Raw genomic sequence first — 22,288 nt, forward strand, 5'->3', positions numbered from 1 at the left:
TACAGCCTACTAGCTTGGATTTGGAAGAAACAGCCTGTATGTGGGGCAGAGAGCTGATAAGCGGTCCGGGTGATAGTGAAAGCGGGCATGGCCTGCGTAAGCAAAGCACGTCCTTGTGCCTAATGTGGGAGAAACAAAATAAAGGAAATAGTACACGTGCTGTGTAACAACCAAGTCAAGGTGCCAGTAGCCATGGGAGGTTGCAAATGAAGACATGGCTGTACTAAGGAGGAACTAACAAGCCTATTTAGCAATCAGAAGACAGCATTTAGGAACTACAGAGACACAAGCCAATGAAGAATATGGGCAGGGTAGTGGGTGGGGCTTCTCTCCCTAAGTAATAGATATTGTGTCAAAGTGAGGGTTGAAAATTAACACACTCCAAATGGACACAACCTACAAAAGAGTACACATTTGACAAACTACTTGTATATAGAGATCTACAAACTTTGCTTTATGAGAGTAAAGTTTTATGTTGATCCTGAATATTAGTCTAGCTCTAGTGTGTGGAGGTTCTGCTTTTCCTTCGTTTTTGTACTTGCAATTTTTTCTCCACAAATTTCTCGTATTTCCTCAATTGCTACTTTGCATACTCAGTTATCTTGCTTAAGTATTGTGTGTAACATGGCATTTATTCATGGGAATTACAGATATTACGTGAATTATACTTGGTGGACATCTGAATGAATATTACACACTAAGGGGCATATTCACAAGAACGTGTGATAACTACCGCAAGAGTAGCTTAACGCAACTCTCAACATCGGAGCCCATTCCAGGAAAATAACCCCATGTCAATGTGGAATTCACAACAAGGCGGTTCCATGCGATAGTCACCAGATAACGCATCAACTAACCACGTTAAAAACACCGCAACGCCACAAAAATGCGAAACATTAACGCAAAAAATCATACGATGAGGCCAATCGCGATACAAAAATCTGCAAAAACCAGCCGCAGGCCTGCAAATCACATGTGTCTGGTGGGAAAATGCTCCATAAAAGCTACAAAAACTACACGCCACAAAGAATCCAAAGTGCATAGCAACATGGATGCACCCTGACCCAGCACAGAGGACAACACAAACCCCACAAGTCCCACTGACCACCAGCAAGAAACAATGTGGGATAGGCCAAGGAGAAGAGGGAGAGGAAGACGGGGTGTGGTCCGCAGGAAAACAAGACCAGCGTCACGGAGGTGACAGAACACATACCAGCAACTGTCCCACAATCAGACTACCTGGAATGCAACTGGTGTGTCGAGGACAATGAATGAGGCCAAGAGGCGCTGGCATGACGTGGAAACCTAAACCAGGCCCAAAGCTGCTGCCAACAGGAAGGCAGCAACGGCGACAGGAGGTGGGAATCCTGCGCCACAGGATGAGCTGGAGGAAACGGAGGCAAGTCATCAGTGTGGAGACGGTGCAAGGAGGTGGAAGTACAGACACAGCTTGAGAGGACCTGACACAACAACAACAGGGTGAGTATCCAACAGGGACTGGGGGGACGGGGGGAGATAGGCACAATGGCACACTGGCACAATGAGGTGTAGCACACCGCACAACCACAATGACACAGGGACAAGTCCCCCAGCCCTGTGGCACACTGCAGCACACACACATAGCAATCACAGCACATCCCATGACAATGTGGCACAAAGTGCAACACCGACACTGCAGAACAGGGGACACAAATGTCAACACAATGTCAACATACATCTCCCCTTCACATTGCAGAGGGACAAACAACACCTCCAGCAGGTCAGACCAGACAACCCATCAGTGTTGCCGGAGACAAACACCACACCTACGACACCGACGCCCTACAACAGCCCATGGACATCCCACGCAACCCACCACCAGGACCAGGGCAGACAAGCCACTAAGAGGAGAACCTAGCCCCTGCAACAGACTACACAGCATTGAGCACCCGCAAGCATGGCAGGCTCACAACACTTCACCAACCCACACATGGCACCCCAACGCCAAAAGGAGGTGGCCCGACAGGTGCGGGTGCGGGTGTGGTCCGAACCCATGGAAAGCAAACTAGAACACATACGTGGGTGTCCAATACCCTTCAGGGACCACCTACACCCCACAAAGGAGACCCACACTGCCATAGAGACACATGCAGATGCACATTCCCAGTAGAGAACCACGCCCAAGGGCACGCACATATCAGTCACACACCCACGTTGGCTCTGCGTACAACGGCACGGTCCACTTCCCTTACGAATGGAGTGGGTGACGATGAAGCTACATGTCCATCTTCGAACCCACTGCCTGAGGTGATATGTCTGCATCTGCTGTACATAGCACAATGTAATGTCATAGGGCCCAGGGCCCCCATGCATACAACAAGACCACAGGGACACACACATATATCATGTTGAACTGGCTATGGGCATGTGAGCCCGGTCCCCTTTATTGGCAGGGCCACATGTACAGTGACGCCTTTGCTGGATGTGTGTGGGGTGAGTATAAGCCAGCCCGCATGGAGTGCTTGGTGCTGGCAACAACTTGAATAGTGGACACCAGTGCGATGGAAACAGAAAACACCGCATAACAGAGTCAACTGCAGAGCAACATAGAGGGAGCCAGAGCAAGGACAGAGGGCACCCAATATTCAGTCAGGAGGTTCCATGAGTTGCAGTGCACTGAGGTAGGGGCACAAGAGAGGAGCGCGCTCATGTGAAGAAATTGCTACGACTGTGTCTCTTCGGGTTAGTCCTGATGCAGATGCAGTGGAGTGTGTTACACCTGCATCAACTTCCTCATTAATGTCCCAGGTCTCCCACACAGCCTGAGGTGACAGTTGCGTCTGCAGTCCACAGTGCAATACCAAGTAATAGATCAGGGTGTGTAGCTTGACTTCCACCTCCAGTCTGCATTCCTGCCTTGGGGTTGTTGCCTCCTGCCTTCCCATTGTCTGTGCCTTCTCCCGTCAGCACACTTGACACATCTTCCTCAGCATAGTCCCTAGTCTTCCCAACTGCATGAGGCAACATTTTTGCGTGCGCTGTCCACAGCACAGTGCTCAATCAGAACAGGCACATGAGTTGTGGTGCACACAGTTAGGGGCCCCAGATGCAGTGCGGCCGGCACAGGCACACTGCCAAGGGATGGTGACTTACTGTGCAGTGTGATAGGGTCACATGAGCTGAGCGGGACCTCGTCGATGTCCAAGGTGAATGATGCGGAGTGTTTCAGGGGACAGTGGAAGGTGTTCTTCCAGGCCCTGATGCAGAGGGCAGAACCAAGCAGACACAGGCAATATATAGTAGATGAACTCTACAGACACCTACTTGACAGCAAATCAGTATTGGCTACATCCTGATGATGAAAATACCCAGGCCATAGTCTCACACGCCACCAAAGTTCAAACAGGGAGTGTACATGGATCATTGGGCACAGAGTCAGTGGCATCAGTGCTGAAAGGGGATGCAGACTACGATGATGCGTGTACAATGGCCTAGAATGTGCCATAAATAAATCATGTCTCAGTTCCACATGAATGACCTACTTGTCCACAGTGCAGTCCAGAGCCATGGCTCAGCAGGGGCCCACAGCCATGTGCCGTTGGCTCACGATGCACAGAGTTAGTGACACCAGGGCAGTTGTCGGTAGTGTTCGATCACCTCCGTAACGATGATCCTATTCCCTCCTGACTGCAATGCATCATCCTCTTACGCCTCGCCTTGTGTGCGATGACATGTATTCTGCCTTTGAATAATCGATGTCCAGTTCCAATTCTGTGACTACTTGTGTGCAGCGTAGGCCAAGGGCAGTTGTCCGCGTGGGCCCACAGACAAGTGTTGTTGTAATGGTATGCACAGACTTGGTGACACCACATCGAAGGGAGTATAGTGACATGAACTCTGTCTTAAATGATGTTCCCTGCCATGGTGTAATCAAGACTCAGTTCCAAATGTGTGACCTACTTGTCCGTAGTGTAGGCCGGATGCAGCAGTAGAGTACGTCAATGAGAAAGGCGTAAAGCGAGCCTGTGTTGTGGAGGCCGTGATGGTCTGAGGAGGCTTCAAAGGTCGCAGGCCTCGGGCTTAGAGCTTGCGCCGGCACGTGGTGGGCCCTCTTTGACACACACCGGTGTCGGAAGGTGGGCAGTATGGCCTGACTGTGCAGGGCCGGGCCTGACGGGTTAGGTTCCTGTGTGCCGAGGTACGACAGGCGCACAGGATTGCAGGCAACTCCGCTCATGATGACGGCATCGTCCTCGTGGCGGGGTGAGAGGCGCTGCCCTGACAGGGACGTTGGGCATTCCGGAAGAGGACCACGCCCAGGGCTACATGCTTTTTATTCACACCCCTACGCTGGCCTGCGTACTCTGGGCTATCCCACTCCGCTCACGCTTACGGGGGGACGTAAAAGGCAACATTTCTGCATACTCCTCTGCTGGCTGGGGTGACTTGGTTGCGTCCACTGTCCACAACACTCCATACACCAGCGGTGTATGTCGCCGTGGATATGGGTGTGTTCTGCATACTGGGGTCTGTCCAGCACATCTCCGCCACTCTTGGCATTGTGTACTTTCCCAATCATTGTTCTCCTGCCTCCTTCACACTTGCCTGGTTGCCACCTCTCCACACATTCTGCTATTGTGTGGCTGAGGTGCCATGCCGTTGATGGCTCATGTTCACGGCTTGCCAAGGTTAACATTGTGAGTAGTTCTATCATGTCTGGAGGGTGGGCATGTTGTTTTGAATGTTGTATGTGATTTTCTGACGTGTGCATTGCCAGGGTTGTGATTTGCATGGTTGTGAAGTTGAGGTGTGTGGGGTGTTCATTTGGTACTTGACAATGGGCAGTGCATTCCCATTGGTGCCATCCTGTAAGCGCTGGTTGATGATGGGCTGTCGGAGGATGAGGGAATCATGCACACTGGCTGGGTATTTGGAGGCGTGATTGGTGGAGGTTCAATGGTGTTCGGTTGTTGTCTGCACATTGCTGTGAGACGTGTGCTTTCTGTTGCAGTGATTGAGTGCTGTGTCGGCAGGGGGCACATGTATGACATGTGTGCGGTGGATTGCCCCCGACACGTGCGTGCATCCAGCTATGGCGTATGGTCCTTGCTTGGTGTCCAGCGGATCCTGCGTATTGTGTTGGACGTATACGGACTGGGGTGACAGGCTGATGGTGTTGTCCAGGTCAGGTGTGAGGGACTTGGATGTGGTTGGCTGTGTGACTCCTCGGACTGTGGCGGGTGTTGGTTGGGGGGTACCAGGGGCCAACAGGTGCAGCACAGCGAGCAGCTTTGTGTGGAGTGGGATGTTGGTTGTCCGCTGTGTTTGTGCCGTGGGCCTAATGAGCGTTGTTGGTGAGGATGCGTAGGATGGTTGTCCTTTTAGGCCTGTGGTGGGCAATGACATTGTCAGGTGTTGGGTCTGTGAGGCTGGTGCATTTCCTGGGGGTCCGCTGTCTTTGTCTGCGCTGCCTCTGTGGTGGTCGGGGGGGGTTCCATGTGGGGTCCTGGGATGGTGGCGGTGGGTGTTGTGGCCATCTTGGGTGTCTGGGCTGCATGACCAGTGGCTCCATGGCATCTGTTGCCCTTGCGATGTGGCTCTGGGCTGTGCTCCCTTTTGTGGTGCAGCTGTGGTCCGACTTAGCACCAGGTCAGAGCAGGTGTTATTTTCCTGCTGCTAACACGCCTTATCGCCGGTTTTGTGGAGTGGTGTTGTCGCGGCTTTGGGCACGGGAACGCCTACTCTGCATCTCATTAGCGATAGTTGTGGGGGCTTCTGTGGTGATGTTTTTGCGGCTGCTATCGCAGGTAAACTGGTGCTGTGGGCTGTTAACACCTGCTTGTGAATGGGGCGATCGATTTATGGCAACTATGGCTGCGATAAAGTGCCGTTAACTCGGTGATAGTTCCTTGTGAATATGCCCCTAGATGTGCTCATCATACAAAAGGTGTGTGACACACTGGCTTTAAGTATATCCCATATAATTTTTAAGTCACCTGGTGAGTGTTCCTAGTGCAAATACTGAACTCCTACAAAGAGTATTTAACACACTGGCTCAAAATACAGCCCATACGGTCTCTTAAATTATGTGGTGCATATTCATAGCAGAAATATGGCCCCTCATACAAAAGGCGTGTGACATACTGACTCAAAGTACAGTTTCCTAAGACATGAGTTGAGTGTTCCTAGGCAGTTCATGTGGCTGCAGCACACATCAGGTTTCACAGTCCCATAAATAGTTTCTGCTTAAACCAAGTCTCTCCTGACATTACCATCTAAGATCCATTTTGGCCTTCAATCAGTTACTGCCTGGAATGCGCTTTCAGTTTCAAGACTGACTCATCTTCACCTCACTGCCCAGTATATGGAAAGTGCCACTTTCCCATATCCTGTATAGGAGTGGTTGTAACCTCACCAGGCTTTCTTCTGACCCCTCCCTTCTTCTGTAAAGATAAGCTCCAGCCAGGTTTTGCAGCCCAGCTCCGGGCTGTACTGCACTTCTTCCAGGTCTGTGTTAACTTGAACAGGGAGGTGCACCCTGATTAAGAGCAAGTTTCTCTGACCAACAAAAGCACTACCTGACGTTTTGAAAACAAAGTAAACAATTTTCACACAAGTGTCCCGATGTTTTGTGGCCTAACCTCCTGATCCTGCATTCAGATAATGAGGATTTGCAATGGGTAAGGGATTTCGAAACAGGAACAGAAAGTAGGGCTGGACTGCGGAACCGAAAACATGCGTGGCAAAAATGCTCAAACAAGCTCTGGTCCCTTCATCTTCTCTCACTAGTTCTTTCAGTCTATCTATTCTCTTTCTCTTTTTCTCTCATCGCCCTCTCCCCCCTCTGATCACTTTTGCTCTACCTTCTCCCTCCCTCCCTCCATCTCTTCTCTCTCTCTATTGACGCCTTCCAGTGTCTTCTGCAGTTAACCTTAGTGGGGCTAAAGAAGATGAGAGAGACTCCAGGAGCAACCCTGGGGTTCCAAAAGAGGCATCCAAGGGCTCTATGCCTAGTGTAATATATAGCCTATCTGGCCCTGACCTTGCCCACTGTTTCCAAGCTGTACTATCTAAAAATAAAGCCCTAACTTAAAGAAATATAGAGTTAAAAAATTCATTTTTTACCCTACAGGCGCACAAAACAGGCGCTCAGCTGTGCACTGCAGCAGAAAAGCCCCCCATAAACATGATTAGAAATGCTTATATAGTTTAAGACGTTGGGTGGTATAAATTACGTGTCAGTGAATCTGATTAGCCAGTGTGTGAATCTGCATCAAGTGAGTGAATATGCGTCATAATACTGCCACAGTACACATTCAATGAAATGTGTATATCTATTTTGGCATTATAATGTGAGAACCAGGCTCCAAGGGTGAACTGAATCTTCACCATTCCAGGCCAGAAGAGAAGGTAGAACATGGACCAGCACATAATTTTATGTCTGGCCAGCATTATGGTTTTGCAAAAATATCATACAAAAATACATACATATATAATGGCTCCCAAACAACACTCTTTCACCATTGGTCTGATGATAAGTCACTCAAATCCTATTACCTCCCACCACAGCAGAAGGCATAGAAAAATAGACCAGTCCACTCCAGCATTTGGATGCTTTCACTTTGAGTGACTGCATTTTGCCCTTGAACATGTTTTTATTTTTGTTTTTTAAGTTTCAAAAACCTTTATTCAATTAAATGTGCAGAATACATGTTAGCCAATCAGGTGGTGCAACATTTAATCATGTTAAAAGCTCACACAGTGCCAAGTTTTACACTAGGTGTACATCTAGATGGTATTGTAGTCTGAAGTATAAGAAGCTTACAGCACAAATATTAAAACCTATGGGATAAAATATAAATAATAAACAAAGAAATGAGGAAAGGAAATAAACACATTCATTCACAGCTCTGAAAGACTTAAAATCAGGCTACACAACTATCACCTGTGATCACCCCAAAACCATTCTAAGTAAGCTGTCACTTTGCCCTTCTTCAATATCACTATGTACATATAATCTTGGACCAAAGAACGTGCTAGTGCATAGATCACTTGAGTGGATAAATCACCACCTTGAAAAACAGGAGATTCCTGACTTTCTATAGAGTATCTTTCAAGCATTTCACAGCAATCTAACATTTGTGGCATAGGGGTGGGATCTGATCAGACCAGAAACCATAACCTCTTCAGAAAAAAGCACATCTGCATTTAGGGAAGCTAGCCATACCTCTGCTAAATCCCACACCTTCTGTGCCTTAGGGCAGTAATAAAAAAGGTTGTCACAGGTCTTCTCTGACAAACATCTCTTCCTGACACAAAATGGGGTTCTAGAACATCTTTTCCAATACAAAAAGAGGCGGAGTGGCAGGCAACCATGTACCATGGACCATACCAAATTGCGCTGGATATTAAACAGGTACCGTACAGAAACATTTCTCCATATTGCTCTAGAAGTCAGATCAGAAAATCCACTGACTGGTATCTGAAGCTCTACCCCCTTGACCGCTTTGTGAATAAGCTTGGGTGAAATCAGGCCCAAAAGAATCCTTTTTAAATTGTTTTTCCTCATGAACTTCCTGGCATAAAAGTAAACAAAAGGGCGGATTCAGAATGAGGCATGCTGTTTGACACAACCATCCCTCATGTTCTGCATATCAGAAAATTCAACCAAACCTGGCGAAAAATGACCATTTCCTTTCTTCATTGTCCTGACATATGCTCCCTTTTATCATGTTGCAAATAATTAAGGATAGTGAGGCCAAAATCTTGCCACCCAAAACACGGTCACAGTATCCACCTATTCTTGCTTCCATCCCCAAATGAACTGAAAAACTCTCTTATGAATCAGGCAGTTTGTGGTGATGGGGAAACAATAGCAACACAGATAAAGTTTGACAGAAATTCTACCTTTTCAACAAGACTTTTACCAGTCATAGTGATTGACCTCAGACTCCAAAGCATGATCTTTTGCTTGCACATGTACACATACACATAAAAAAAGAGTATCACAAGAATGGAAGTTTGTAGACACTTGCACTTCCCAATGACTGATAGTCCCTATGTATAGTAAGGTTTCATCAACTATTTGCATAACTTTCCTCTCAAGATAGTTAGTGTGAACTACACTGTTGATTCCTTACAATAAACCAGACTTGGTATATTTATTTATCTGACAGAAAATGAACACAAGCCATTGGAGTAGATAGAGTTTATATGCAGATTTTTAGCTTGAAGCTACATCCCCTCAGGTTTGTGATTGATATTTCAACCACGTGCATCGGACAGGTTGGTCCTGGTATCCTCTTGGTTCTTAGAGCAGTTTTTAGCCATATCGTCTATGTCCCAAGTCTTAGTTTTTGGCTATATGGGCTACTTTACCACCACCACCCAAGGGTCCAGCAATGGAGGGGCATCACTTTGGGGGGTTAGGATTCACTCAAGCTGGATTCCAGGTTTGGGTTCAAGATGGTTGATGCCTTTTCTGTCCCAGAGGCTCTGATCATAGGCCAGCTAACTAGCCCTTGGAGCCACTCTAGTAGACCTGGGTTCAGCAGTAGAACAGAGCATAAACAGCAGGGCAGGCCTCTGATGGTTCAAGGCAGATTCCAGGAGCAAGCAGTACTTCCAGATGAAGCAAATATGTCTTGTGGAGTACACAGCAGGCCACAGCAGCAGGCAGTCCTCTGAAAGTCCCTCAATACTCTAGATTAGTACTTGAAACAATATGGACGATCAGGAAGCACACAAACTATAATTCCACAAAATGTGCATGATCACTTGTCCCTGTGCATTAAAGTATGTTGGGAGGACTGGTAGCAAAATCAGAAATAGAATCTGCTAACATTAAAGTAATGTCCAATGTAAAAAAAGCAACATTAAGATGACGGAATACTTTTTAACGACATGAAACACAACGAATGAGCTGAGATGGGTCATTATACAACAACTTGGAAGTGGTACTAAGAAACCAGAGAGGATCCTGTTCGAGGGAAAGAACCAACATGGATTTAATACCTATCGAACTATAAAACAGGTCAAAATGACAATACTCCTTGGAATACAGTCCTAATATAATTAATATGTATGTTTCTAATGTGAAATGAGTACATGTCGAGTTACTAATAAGAAGTGCTTTGCAGTATGATCATTGAGTGTGTGCATATGCTATCTTCACATTTTTGGTATTGGCACATGGTCACCAGGCCTCATTTTGACCTCTGCGGGATCATCATCATTCACACTGTTGGTGGATATAAAATGATTTCAATCCTTTGGTTGTTGCCAAAAATATTTTTGCTAACAGAACTATTTAGTGATGCCACTTTTTAAACTTATTTTCACATTGACTGTATTAGCATTAGAGTCACCAAGACTTATTTTGACCCTTTTGGGGGTCATAATTAGTCACTCTGTTTGTGACTATAAAATGTTTTCAATCCTTTGTTTGTTGCCTAAAATCATTTTAAAGAAAAGAACTTCTTAATAAAAGATCAATTGAGTGGTGCCACTTTACGAAAGGGAAAACTCTACCATTCCCGTTCCAGCTCCTGTACATGAGTGTCATAAATATGTCATGACACGAACAGTCTTCATTAATCGTATGCCAGGCGCAACGTGTCTAACCTGGCAGACACTTATCTAACACCTATTGCAGACACACGCTGTACAAATGTGCCTTAAACTGGGCACACTGGTGCAGGGTCACCCTCTTGCCCACGGGTCCAGAGACCAACAAAATAGAGATCGGCACTGGAGTTGGAATAAATAACAAGTTTATTAATCACTCCTGAATGGGACCACATCCACACAACACTCTCAAGTGCTGAATGAGGTAGTACACGGAATTCACAAACCATTGTACCTTTTATACAGGTTTTCTGCAATGTAAGCATGTGAACAGAAATAGGAAGAACAAGTTATAGAAATAGTTATCAGCAAACAAGGGCAGATGAATAACTACGTGGTCAGCGAAGTGGGAGGGGGAGCAGGAATGCTTATGGCAGCAGTAAATGGTCTACCGTTAACATCTAACACCAGGTGCACTGGCAGCTACAGACCCTCAGCACGTACATTGCTTTTAGCTGAGTCAGGAAGTCAACTAAATTAGATAACACAAGCAGAGTGAAAAGACGAGCAGCAGAGGATGGAAGAATTACGAAGGAAACGAAATGGACGCCACAGACAAAATGGCTGTCACTTATGCTAAGTAAAATATTACACATTTCCACAGACGACCCTTTTAGCATAAGCTAAGACATTTTCTTATGCTTTAAAAGGAGTACGATAAACATCATGTATATCAATTAGCATTATATCGCTGACTTCTTGGTCTATTGCTAAACGGGCATTTACATTTTGGACATTCGTTTTAGATGGTAGACAAGTGGTACAAGTGGAAATACAGAGGGAACAAAGCATTGGCCCGCATTGGATACATAAACAACAAGAGAAGAGAATTGCAATAATTATGAACAAGGCCAATAATATTTTCAAGCCCCATACAGAAAATACGCTCCAGAACCATCCAGCCCAAGTCCATGTTCCTGAATCTTGATGTATCTCAATGGTTATTTTATGCATTTTGTTAATGGCATCATAAACAGAAGGAGCGTGGTCAGGGATAAATACACAACAACTACTACCGATAATGCGACATGCTCCACCACTATCAGCTAGAATTACGTCTAGCACGATCCGGTTTTGTAAAGTCACAATTCTCATAATTTGGAGTTCTTCTGTAATATTTCAAAGCTCCATTACTGTCTGATTAGTCAGAGCCCCCACTACACGGATTAAGTGCCTGATTTTCCTGCTATTTAAAGCCGCATCAACAAACAAAAAGAGTCCTAAATTAAAGTCTACATATTGCTGTAATGCACTGTCAGTTTGATCCACTTCATCATTATTTATAGTTCTTTTGAATCGGTTCAAGGAAATGTCATTAAACAGTTTTTGATCTTTATGATAAGATGCAGGTGCTAGGAACACAGGTGGAAGCAAGAAGGACACCTAACATGTTCCAGACCATCCGATTGGTAGATGATAGTAGCCTTTACTCCCACAAATGAAATAATTGTTGTGTGAGGATAGAAAACTGCTAATGTTCATTCCAGTAATGTTCAATACTGTGGTACAGTCACCTTTTCCCACTGGGATACAACCAAATCTGCTCACACAAAGATTTGCTCGGGCTCTAGTAACAGCAATAACAAAAGGCCCATTACCCTTGGCCGTTCGAGTGTTGGGGAAAACATAACATGAGGAGGAATTTCCTTTGCGATACCTTTCCATTTCCCATACAGTTCCTTTGGCTTGTGGGTCCCCTTCCTCATCAGGGTAACAAACTTTATTAAGTTTTGCATTAAGTCCTCCTACATCAGCTAGAGTAATAGTAGCAATTTCAGAGGCCCACAACAGTGTGAACCAGGCTCTACAGGAGCCATTATGCGTGAATGGCAAGAGAATGAAAGGCGTTCCTCTGTTCTTCTGATGAGCTCGCATAATTCCACAAACCCAGCAGTTGGTAATGTTCATAGCATTATGAGTATGATGCAACATTTGTATGAAAGTGTTATTGAGATACAATATTCGGTGCTTCTTTTCATGATAGGGAGGAGTCAAATAATAATGTACGGTGGGGACAGGAGTAGTAACAGTCAATAAGTTTCGAGCCGGAGCTACTTCCTCTACAACCCACATTATTACAACAATGATGACAACAGTCAAAGTTAGTCCAATAGCGAACATCATAATTTTACGACAGACTTTTGCAGCGTTCTATTTCTTCTCCTCCGGCATGTTCATATCATTGGTAAACAACAAGACAGATGGTGCACTAAAGTCCTGGGCAGGCGTTGGTTTCTTCAATAACGTTGAGACGAGTAGTCACTAATAGGCTACCCCCTTTTGTAGTCAGTCTTTAACCAGGAGGTAGGGAACTGGTCCGTTGAAACGACTTTGTCAAGACAAAATCGCCAGGCCGCAGATCATGGCCATCACCCTGCGACCTGTCTGGAAGGGCTTCCCGTATCTGCTGATAAATTGAAGACAAGCTGTCAGTTAACTGGCACAAATAGTCACTCATCAACACATGGGGTACATCATGTATAGGGTGAGGCTTAGCGATTCCCCAAATATTCATAGGCCTGCCAAACACAACCTCATATGGCGTAAGGCCAGATCGTGTATGTGGTATTGAACTGATCGAAAGCCGTGCTAGGAGCAGGGCATCAGGCCATTTCAAAGATGTGGAATTTCAGGGTGGAGTTGTAACGCTCCACCAATCCACTGGATTGTGGGTGAAAAGCGGCATGAAATTTCTGCTTAATGCCTAACTCTTTCATGACATATTCGACAACTTGCCCAATGAAATGAGGTCTGTTGTCACTCCATAAGACCCGACAAATGCTGAATCAAGGAAAGAACTCAATTAGGAGTACTTTCGCTGTCGTGAGGGCTGTATTATCCTTCGTAGCATACGCCTCCACCCATTTACTGAAGGCACAAACCACTACCAAGACATTTTAAGTAATAACAGCGCTCAAACTGAATGTAGTCCATTTGCAGGACCTCAAAAGGTGCAGTTGGTTTTGCAAACCCTCCTGTTGGAGTTTGCGTTCCCTTTCCAGGATTATACTGGAGACAGACCAAACAAGGCTGGACTATCTTTTTGGTAGTGCCGGCAATATCAGGATGATCCCAAACTTGCATAAGTTGCTTTGCCATTGAGGATGCACCAACATGTGCTGGCCCATGTGCCATGTAAATCATCGGGTATAAGTAGGCTGTGGGTAACTTCCATTTGGTCATATCTTTATTCCTCCAACAGCCCTCATCATTCAGTGCTCTGTACTTAGACCATTGGTCTAGTTCATCAGTGGAGGCAGATATTTGCATGTCCAGCTCCTCTTGCCTGGCATCATGCCAACGTTCAGCTTGTGACTTCACTACATACATAGATGTGGTACTTTGCTGCATTGCGGTTTCACAGGCTGTGTGATCTGCAAAGGCATTACCTGCTCCTATTTTATCAGTCTCTTTCTTGTGTGCACTACACTTAACAATTGCCACTTTCTTAGGATAGGTTAGGGCAGTAAGAAGAGTATGTACTAATTCTCCATGCACTATCTGTGTCCCATGTGAGGTGAGAAAGCCCCTTCCTTTCCACAAACAACCAAAATTGTGTGCCACCCCGAAAGCATACTGGTAATCAGTAAAAATGTTAACAAGTAAGTCTGTACTAAGCTCACATGCTCCCGTCAGTGCAATCAGCTCGGCCGCTTGGGCCGACTTCTGTGGAATGCGAGCTGTTTCAACTACTGTCTGAAGTGTTGTAATTGCATAGGCAGCAGATGTAGTGCCATCAGGCAATTTTAGACACGAGCCGTCAACCCATAGCTCCCCATCAACAGTAGAGGGAGGTGTATCTTGTAGGTCAACACGGCCCTTTTTTTGCTCTTTAGTAGGGAATATATAATCATGTAACTCTTGCGACTGAGACTGAGTAGCTGGAAATGGCAATAGTGTAGCAGGGTTTAGGGTCAGACATCTTTTCAGTGTAATATGAGGGGCCAAAAGTGTCAATTCATATCCTGTCAAATGAGCAATAGTCAAATGCTGTGTTTTCGTTTGATTTAGCAAAGCATCAATGGCATGGGGTACTAACACAAGCAGTTTATGTGACAAAACTATTCCTTCACTCTGACGTATTGATACAGCTGTTGCTGCCACTGCTCGAAAACTTACAGGCAGCACACGGGCGACTGGGTCAAGGACAGCTGAGAAATATGTACAAGGGCTTTGTTTATCACCGTGTGTTTGTGTTAAAACCGAGAGGGCACAACCTTCCCTTTCGTGGACATAGAGAGTGAAAGTCTTAGTGTAGTCTGGAGTTCCTAATACTGGTGCAGAGCTAAGAGCTAGGCGTAACTGTTGGAAGGCATTCTGACATTCATTAGTCCATGGAAGGGGCATCGGAGTGCCTTTAGTCAAATGGGCCAACAAAGGTTTAATAATGTGTGAAAAACTGGGGATGTACTACCTACAAAAAGAAGTGAGGCCAATCAGTGCACGGACATCCTTCTGAGTACAGGGCACGGGAGTATCTAAAATAGTCTGAATGCGGTCTGGTGTAAGTGCACGTCCCTCCTTAGACAGGAGGTGACCTAAATAGGTAACCTGTTGTCTACAAAATAGCAATTTATTCGCGTGACTTTGTGGTATCTGCAGCCAACAAGATATCATTGACATATTGGATAAGGGCCACCCCTTTAGGTACAGGAAAATAATCAAGCTGCCTTTTTAATGCCTGACTGTAAATGCTAGGACTCTCTGTATAGCCCTGTGGAGCTCTACAGAAACAAAATGATCTATTTTTCAGGGTGAACCCGAACAAATAACGTCTGTCAGGGTGAATGGGTATTGAAAAGAAAGCTTTCTTCAAATCAATCACCGAACATGTAGTGGCAGTAGGAGGGACCATAGTGAGAAGTGTAGTGATATCAGAAACTACTGGCTATTGGGGCACTACAATTTTATTAACTTCTCGCAAATCAATAATGAATCTGTAGATTTTAGTGTCAGTGTCTTTTTTCAAAATAGGAAGGATAGGGCTATTGCAAGTGTTATAGGGGACTTCTTCCACTACCCCTACTTTAATCAAATCCTGAACAATATGTGCTAATGCTTCTTCACCTTCTCGGGATATTTTGTATTGTGGCAGTCGAGGCAATGAAACACCCTCCTTTACTTGAATATGTACAGGTGGAATAACCATTTGACCCTCATCAGTATCTGATTTAGCCCACAAAGTACTGGGTAAGGATGCCAGAGCAACATCCTCATTGATAAGACAAGATCTCTCAACCATTGGATAATTGTCATTCATAATAACACGCACACCTTCCAGAGAACAACGTATTGTGGCACGAAAATATTTAAGCATATTGATAACCCAATGTTGTCCGGTGTGGTAGGGGAAAGCAAAAATGGACATACTGCAGTGAATTTATCAAGTCTGAATTCAAGTGGCTGTGAAAGTGGGCTAGGTGTAGGTGTTCAATCGATTCCTATCGATGTTATCACTGTGCCGTACAGGGGAGCCCTAGGAACCAATTTTTTAGACAGAGCACTATGGGTAGCCCCTGTATCAACCAGAAACCGACCCATTTGATCTACTGGCACCTCAACTGGTTCCTTACCCATCCTAGGCATCCCTATGCATAATCAGAATCCGCAAGGGCATCAGCAGAATAATCAGACATTTGATATTGATTTTCTCTATCAAAAGTATTAGAGTAATTTGGTCCTTGTTCAACTGTTTCAAATCTGGGGCGAGATCCTGTACCTCCCCTGTTTCCTGAATTCCCTGGGCATCCTCTCATACTTCCCCTTCCCCGCTGGTACTGCTGACCTCGCAAAAGAGGGCACTCAGAACACCCATGGACAGTCTCTTTACAATAAGCACACTGATCGGGGGACAAATATGTTCGAGGAAGAGGGGGCACTCCAGGTGTATACATTGCACGTCCGCCTCTTCCACCTCCACTAAATGGTGGACCAAATACTTGAGCCAACAGAACTTTTGTCTTTAATTCTTTAACCTTCTTATCCTCCCTGCCTTTCGCTTCCTGTTCCTGTCGCTCATAATATTGGGCCATAGTCAAAAGGGAAACTGGGGAAGACGTGGTCCAAGAACTCTCGCTGGCCTTTAAGCGACACAGCTATTTCCGGTAACATATTAGCGACAAATTTATCGACAAACAAATACTTACCCGTATCATCGGCCAATGATTGACACCTAAAATCATGGAATGTTTCCTCAAACCTTGAAAAGAAATCAGAAACTGACTCATCTGTTTTCTGTTTACAGGACGCTAACGTAGTCCAATCTATTTTCTTATGGGGTATGAGAGTCTTTAACATAGTCACAATAGCTTTAGGAAGATCTAATATCTCCTAATGTTTCTGCACAGGCTCCCTTTCCGAATCTATTTGTTCTAAATGTTCCCAGGTATCACCATATGCTACATTGTCATCTATTTTACGTATCGTTCTCCACATATCAGGAGGCAAAATAAGCCAGAACATATCAATATCTGGCAAGGTCATAGTGCAGGAGCTAATGGCTCCTTCCACCTCTTCATAGGAGGCGGCAGGATTTTTCCGGGGGTCGGGCAAAGCAGCTTTAAGAGTCATCACGTCAGCTGTACTCCAAGGAGTGTAAACACAATTATATATAAAATATCCCTTTGCATCATCCGAAGTTTTATCATCATTGGTTCCCGCACCCTTCGGAGGAACATACAGATGTGCAGCTTCACGCAAAGGTTTCACAGCAACTGTAGTACTACTGGGTGCAACCTCTTCGACCGGAGCATCTACGTCCTGTGCTTGAGTTTGAACTGCTTCTATACCTCTCTGTTTTCTATCTAATTCTTGCTCATTTCGTAAACGTAATGTTGCGTCTCGTATTTTAACCACTCGTCTAATCAAATCAGATAAGGCCGAAAAAGGAAAAGTCCCCTCTGTTAATCGTTTATAATCAGTATTTATATCAGCTGGCTCTAGTTCCTGAGAAATTTGTCTATAATCAAATATTACCTCCCAAGCAAATTTTTCTACAAACTAATATTGCTCCATATTTTGCCACTGTTGAACCATAGCGACGATGACAGATGCAGTGTGAGGCCGATGAGCCTCCTCTCTAGCAGCGGTTTTTAATTTATCTTTTTCTGCTTTAGTCAAAGTAGAGCGAGTCTGTCACCCATCTTGCTTATCTTGTTCTTTGTCGTCAGAAACCTCGTCAGGGGCACTTGGAGTGGGACATTTATACGGGGGTGGGGGGGCGTTCTAATGAGATGCAATCATCCTAAGATGTATCAAGTAGGGAATAGAGAGGGCCCCTAATAGGATACTGGCCATTTACCTCTAATCGACGTTCTCTATCTTCTTTTTCTATTTTTTCCTCTTTTTTTTATTTTTTAATCCTAGCGCTTTTTGAAATATCGTCATTTGTTCTTCTTTTTCTGCTATAGCTTCTGCTCTCTTTGCTATCTCTCATACATCTTTCTCCCACATACGCACACAATCAAACATATCCTGTCGACTTTTTCTTTTAAATAAACACTTCTCTACATATTGAACCTTTTTAGAATCGAATGACCCATTCACTAGCCATTGCAGAGCAGAATTTTCTTTGTGTATTTGTTTCACAGTGTACCGTATATTATGGAAGAAATACCATATTTGACATACATGTCTCTATTAGGTGTCCCCTCTGGGGGAGCCGGCTGACTTTGTTCCAAGCTAACTTTGGTACCACAAGAGCAGCAACACCATTTATAGAGTGTGCTGAGAACAGACATGTTTCATAAATATATGTAAAATATTACTACTCTAAACAAATATTTCAACAGGAGACAAATCTCCACACTACCTGCCATCAAACTTTTGCAAAGAATGAATAACAAATCTAAACAAAAAGCCAAGGCCAATCAAATCAAGAGTGCTGCTTCAGCAACCTTACCAAACAAAAGTCTCCAACTCCCACCTGCCGATCTCTGGTTGACCTAATGGTCACTGCAAAATTACACCAAAGAAAACCCCAGTCGAGACCGGCCACCACCTGGAGGGTCAAATCAGGAAAACTAGAAAAGTCATGTCGGCCTGGAAAGACAAAGGTCTCCTCGTGCAGTGCGCTTCCTCAGTAAGATTTCGATCCTCCATCAAGACCACTCCTTCGGACCGCCGCATCTCCGATGGGGCCCCACGTGTCGGACCCCAACTGTGGAATGTGCCTAAAAGTGGGCACACTGGTGCAGGGTCTCCCTCTTGTCCACGGGTCCAGAGACCAACAAAATAGAGATCGTGATTGGAGTTGGGATAAATAACAGTTTGTTAGGGGACCACATCCACACAACACTCTCAAGGGCTGCAGGAGGTAGTACACTGAATTCACAAACAAACAAACAAACCGTTGTCCCTTTTGTACTGTTTTTCTGCAATGTAAGCATGTGAACTGAAATAGGAAGAACAAGTTTTAGAATTAGTTATCAGCAAACAAGGGTAGAAGAATAACTATGTGGTCAGCAAAGTGGAAGGGGGAGCAGGAATGCTTATGGCAGCAGTAAGTGGTCCGGTCCAGGGAAGACATGGCTTGGTTTTGCTTTGTTCGCCCTAAGTTGGCAGGGTATGCCCAGATGTGGGTCCCTTGCTCACTTTGCCACTGGATTCAAGCTAGCCTGGCTGATGACGGCTGATTAGCCAGAAACCAGTCCCAGGATGCTTGTTTCCGGTCCAGGGAAGACATGGCTTGGCAGTTCGGGCTGGACTGTTCCCATGAGGCACAGGTTCAGACTGATTTGCATATGGCCATGTCTGAACTGGGGTGGCAGAGTGAGCTAAAGAATGATGATGGATTAAACCCAGATCAGCTGACTGGGGGTGAGTGCTTGCAATGTTCAACACTCCGTCCATCATCCCCTTTGGTGTAGCAGTAAATGGTCGACAGTTAACATCTGAGACCAGGTGCATTGGCAGCCACAAACCCTCAGCACATACATTGCTTTTAGCTGAGTCAGGAAGTCAACTAAAATAAATAACACAAGCAGAGTGAAAAGACGAGCAGCAGAGGACGGGAGAGTTAAGAAGGAAATAAAATGGACACCACAGCCAAAATGGCTGTCGCTTAGGCTAAGTAAAATATTACACATTTCCACAATGCTAATATGCAGAGTTTGGAGTATACAAACAAGGTCTGTAGCGGGGTAAGTCTAGGGGGATGTGTGAGCATGCAAGAGTGACTCATGTCTCCATGAGAGGCGCATACCATTCTAATACGTTTCTAACAATAATATCTCATTCTCTAGCATTTTACTACAAGGTCCGCCTGCCTCTAAGTCTCTATGATGCAATGGACATCATAATCTCACGTAGGTCTGGTGACCCTATTATCTTCTTTTTTTGCATGTAAAGCATGTATTACACTGCCTTGTAGTAATGTCAAGATCATGAGGGATCATGAACCATGATCCCTCTTTGGAGCACTTTGATATAGACTGCGTGATCTTGGTGTGGTTATTACCACAGTGCAGTTATTATCAATAGATTTAGCTGAGTCAGGAAGTCAACTAAAATAAATAACACAAGCAGAGTGAAAAGACGAGCAGCAGAGGACGGGAGAGTTAAGAAGGAAATAAAATGGACACCACAGCCAAAATGGCTGTCGCTTAGGCTAAGTAAAATATTACACATTTCCACAATGCTAATATGCAGAGTTTGGAGTATACAAACAAGGTCTGTAGCGGGGTAAGTCTAGGGGGATGTGTGAGCATGCAAGAGTGACTCATGTCTCCATGAGAGGCGCATACCATTCTAATACGTTTCTAACAATAATATCTCATTCTCTAGGATTTTACTACAAGGTCCGCCTGCCTCTAAGTCTCTATGATGCAATGGACATCATAATCTCACGTAGGTCTAGTGACCCTATTATCTTCTTTTTTTGCATGTCAAGCATGTATTACACTGCCTTGTAGTAATGTCAAGATCATGAGGGATCATGAACCATGATCCCTCTTTGGAGCACTTTGATATAGACTGCGTGATCTGGGTGTGGTTATTACCACAGTGCAGTTATTATCAATAGATTTATATATATATATATAATTAACACGACTACCAATGAACATTGTTCATATTACAAGTTTAACTATGTCCTCTTGATTTGATCATTTCAGATTCACCCCCAGGATTCCTGCACAAAAATAATCCTTAGGGGCATTTTCATATTTCTATGTGTGCCACAGAATGCAGCACATGTGGAAAGAGGAAACAATGAGGAGAAATACAATTATTTCTCCTTTTTGTGACTCACTTGGGAAGGCATTGCATTTTGATACAATCACAGGTTTACAAGTCTTTGTAAATATAGGAATGCGCCAAAATCCATCAGTGGATGCATGGGAATGGCCATGCCCCACCCATGGAATGCCCCCCAAGTTGAAATGTAATGTAATGTAGCTCAAGCAGCTGCCGTGCGTTACATTTCTTTACAAAGCCACGAGTGGCCACACAAATCAAGCCATACCTGGCTTTGTAAATATTACTGAAGGCTTTGCATTGTCATTGCGACACCATGTGTGGTGCACGGACAATACAAAGGCTTCATAAATATGGGCACCAGTAACATCCAGGAAAATTGCAGCTTCACAAAAGAATTTCAGTGCTTTTACATTTGCCTTTTTGAGAAACACTTAATAACAACTTGTAGGACTGCGGTTTCATGTAAGATTTTCAATTTTTATGCATTTGCCTCTAGATGGGCACCAAGTAACGACTTGTGGTACTATGGCTTCAGCCCTTGCCTCGCTTTGTAACTATTACTGAAGCCTTTGCATTGTCCTTGCACCACGTTGCGTAGTGCAAGGACAATGCAAAGCCTTTATAAATATGGGCCCTAGTAACAACTAGTAATATAACAGCATCATGAAAGAATTTCAGTGCTTTTGCATTTGCCTTTTTGAGGGACACCAAGTAATGACTAGTTAGACTGCGGTTTCATGTAATAATTTCAATGTTTTGGCATCTAACTCGGTAGGGAGACCTAGTAACTACTAGTGAAGCTGCGGCTTCATGTAAAGATTTGAATGCTTTTGAATTTGACTCGTGAGGGACGCCTAGTGACAACTTGTGGAACTGCACATTTATGAAAGAATATCCATGCTTTTACATTTGACTTGAGTGGTGCAACTAATAATGACTAGTGGAACTGAAGCATGATGTAAGAATTTCAGTGCTTTTGTATTTGGCTTGAAAGAGACGTCAAGTAACAACTTGTGAATCTACAGTTTCATGAAAGACTTTCAATTATTTTGCATTTGATATGAAAGAGACACGTAGTAGTGACTAGTGGAACTGCAGCTTAATGTGAGAATTTCAATAATCTTGCATCTGACTTAGTAAGGACACCTAGTAAGAATTAGTGGAACTGGGACTTTATGAAAGAGTATCAATGCCTTTCCATTTGACTTGTGAAGAATTCCTGGAAAACCCTAGTGGAACTGCAGCTTCATGAAAGAATTTCAATGTTTTTGCATCCAACTGAAGAGTGACCTCTTGAAACGCCTTGAGGAACTGCTGCTCTGGGAAATACTTTTGAAGATTTAGCATCTGACTCAATGGGGACTTCTGGTAATGGCTTCAGGAATTGCATGTTTGTAAACAAATATATACATTTATGGACCTACCACCAAATCCTTATGAGTTGAGTTGCCTTGTGTTTCCTCCTACCAAGGCTTACAGCATAAGA

This window comes from Triturus cristatus, chromosome 9, assembly GCF_964204655.1.
Source record: "Triturus cristatus chromosome 9, aTriCri1.1, whole genome shotgun sequence".
NCBI lineage: Eukaryota > Metazoa > Chordata > Amphibia > Caudata > Salamandridae > Triturus > Triturus cristatus.